The sequence below is a fragment of the Carlito syrichta genome, unplaced genomic scaffold (genome assembly GCF_000164805.1).
Source record: "Carlito syrichta isolate Samal-C Ts95f unplaced genomic scaffold, Tarsius_syrichta-2.0.1 Scaffold28627, whole genome shotgun sequence".
Lineage (NCBI taxonomy): Eukaryota > Metazoa > Chordata > Mammalia > Primates > Tarsiidae > Carlito > Carlito syrichta.
This window is the reverse complement of record NW_006972723.1, coordinates 777-3876: the sequence shown is the minus strand read 5'-3', so window position 1 is coordinate 3876 and position 3100 is coordinate 777. Positions and strand designations below refer to the sequence as shown.

The 3100-nt window shown below is 39.2% G+C and overlaps 1 pseudogene; it reads right to left on the bottom strand.

The window, feature by feature from the left end:
• Positions 1–2394: 2394 nt before the first annotated feature.
• Positions 2395–2821, bottom strand: LOC103270981 (annotated as a pseudogene).
• Positions 2822–3100: the final 279 nt, after the last annotated feature.

The following is a 3100-nucleotide window of genomic DNA, read 5'->3' as shown; positions in this document are numbered from 1 at the left end:
TCGGGTCCCCTACTGCTGTGGGAACTTTTCTGTCCTCTCAATCTGCTTTTTAAAAAAATTGTGCTAGAGAAAGAGAATTTAGTTCTATTTTCTGTGAGAAACGTGTGACTTCGTTGTGGCAAATGGATTGTAGGTGCTTTCCCTTTCTGCAAGTGAGGGGGCTCTGCTCCACCTTGCTCTTGATCATGGCCCTTTGGCTGGCAGTCACTGAGTCCCATTCTCTGCAAACACAGGGTAAGCATCCCCAACCGAAAATCCAGAACACTCCCAAATTTGAAGCTTTTCAAGTACCATGACACTCGCAGGAAATCTTCATGGGAACATTTCAGAGTTCGGATTTCAGGTTGAGAGGTTGGGGCTGCCAAATGTCATATTCCAAGTCTGAACACTGGGAGATCCGAGGCACTTCTGTTCCTGAGCATTTTGGATAAGGGATACTCAGTCCTGTAGCGCTGTGTTTGGGTTGGTTGGTGGATTTAAAAGCAAAAGTAATAGGCTTAACTTTTTGGTCTGGTGTAACTCTTACATATGTAAATTTTTTGTAAGAATGTATGAACGGCTTGCTCAGCCTAGATGGTTTTTACTTTTAATATTTTTGAGAGTGATATTTAAACTAAAAGGTCCTTAACATTCTAGCAAATTTAAAGTCCATAAATGTTAAGATTGTTTTAGGTTATAAATATATCTTAGCATTTTTTAATGCAAGTTTTTATTTTATATTTCTTGTTCAAAATGCATTTTCAGGTTATTAAATTTGTAATGTGTCTCCTAAAAGACAATTAAATATAAGGTTGCTGAGAGACATACAAATTTTAGCATGAACTGATAGTTTTTTTTTTTTTTTTTTCTTTTCAGTCTCTGTGGCTTTTGTATTACTTTCTTGCCTTATTGCACTAAGACCTCTGGTATAATGATGAATGTAAGTGGTAAAGGCAGACATTGTTGCCATGGCCTTCATCTCAGGGGGAGCATTCAGTCTTTATCATTAAGTGTAAGCTTTTTGTAGATTGCTTTCAGGTTGAGGGAATTTCCATTCCTGATTGCTGGGGGTTCTAAACATGAGTGGGTGTAGAATTTTGCCAAATGTTTTTTGTACATCTCTTTACTTCTTTCCTTTTTCCATCTGTTTCTGTGGTAAATTACATCAGTTGATTTTTAAATGAGTCAACTTTGCATTCCTCATACACCGAGGAAATCTGTTTAGTCTCCTCATACATTTAGGTTCCATTTCCGAGGTTCTATTAAGACTCTTCACATATATGCCCATAGGAAATGCTCGCCTGTAGTTTGCTTTTCTTGAGATGGTTTTTTCCTGTTTTCTTACCAGATCTAGTGGAGTGGGTGGGAAACATTTTCTCCTTTATTTTATTTATTTATTTGTTTTTAGTCAGGGTCTCACTCTGTCACCCAGTCTGGAGTGCAGTGGCACGATCACATTGATCTTGTCCACTGCATCCTCACCTCTTGGGCCCAGGCGATCCTTCCGCCTCAGCCTCCCAAGTAGCGGTATTACAGGCATGTACCACCATGCCTAGCTAATTTTTAAAATTTATTGTAGAGATAAGGTCTCGCCATGTTGCCCAGGCTGGTCTCGAGCTTGTGGGCTTAGGCAATCCTCACTTCTAAGCCTCCTCAAAGTGCTGGGATTACAGGCATGTGCTACCTGACCTCCTCCTCCTTTATTTTCTAGAAGAGTTTGGTACCGTTGGCATTATTTCTCTTTTAATTGTTTGATAGAATTCACCAGTGAATCTCTTTATGGGAAGATTTCTAACTATGAATTTAAATTTTTAAATGGACACAGGTTATTTTTTCTTGGGTGAGCATTGGCAGTTTGTGTCTTTCAAGGAATTTGTTTATGTTATTTAAATTTCCAAATTTATCAGCATAAAGTTGTTTACTGTATTACCTGATTATACTTACGACATTTATGTAATCTGAAGTGATGTTTCCATTTTGATATTATTTCTTTTATTTTCTAGGTTAGTCTGATTAAATTAATTTTATCACTCTTACTGCTCTCTTCAAAAAATCAGCATGTGATTTTATGGTTTTTCTCTAGTGTTTCTATGACATTGGTTTAATTGCCTTCTGCACTTTATTTTTATTATTACTTTACTTTGGGTTTAATTTGCTCTTTTATTTCTTTTAGTTTCTCAAGGTGAAAACCTGGATCATTTACTTGAGACCTTACCCTGACATAGTTCTCTTTAAGCATTGCTTATATTTTATTTCATTCAAAATGTTTTTGAACTTCCCTTGTGATTTCTTTGATCCAAGAGTTGTTGATAAGTGAGAATTTAATTTCAAGATAGTTGAAGGCTATTCAGTTATCTTTCTTTTATTATTTCTTTTTTTTTTTTGACTGAACAGACATGTCTTTATTGGCAGTGACTACTTGAGTGGGATGAAGTGGGAGGAGTGGGTGGCACCAATGCCCGATTGGCCATGCTTCACAGGCTTGTAAATGATGGAGAACTTGTCTAGGTAGTGGCCAATTATCTCAGGCTTGATCTCCACCTGGTTGAAGGTCTTGCCGTTGCACATGCCCACCATGCTGCCCGCCATCTCGGGCAGGATGATCATGTCACTCAGGTGTGTCTTCACTACCTCGGGCTTCTCCATTGGGGGGTGCTTCTTCTTGGCCTTGTGCAGCTGCTTACACAGTGAGTGCTGCTTCCACTGCAGGCCTCAGTTCAGCTGCCACTGCTGCTGCATGCATCAGCTGCTCATAGGACATGTGCAGCAGCTGGTCCAGGTCCACACTGTGGTAGGTGACCTTGTGGAAGGTCCTCTTCTCCTTCTGCTCCACTTCCACCATCTTGCTAGCTCCTCAGAAAGGCTCTTTTGTGATTTCTAGCTGAACTTCATTGTGTTTAGAGAGGATACTTTGTATGATTTCAGTCATCTTAATTTGTTGAGATTTGTAACGTGTTCTGTCTTGGCGAATGTTCCATTTGTGCTTGAAAAGAATGTTCCACTTTTTTGTGGGTGTGTTTTGTGTCAGCTAAGTCAAGATGGTTGATGATGTTGTTCATATCCTGGAGAGAAGTGAGAAACTCCTGATTGTGATTGTGAGCTGCAGGTTTCTCCTTTCACT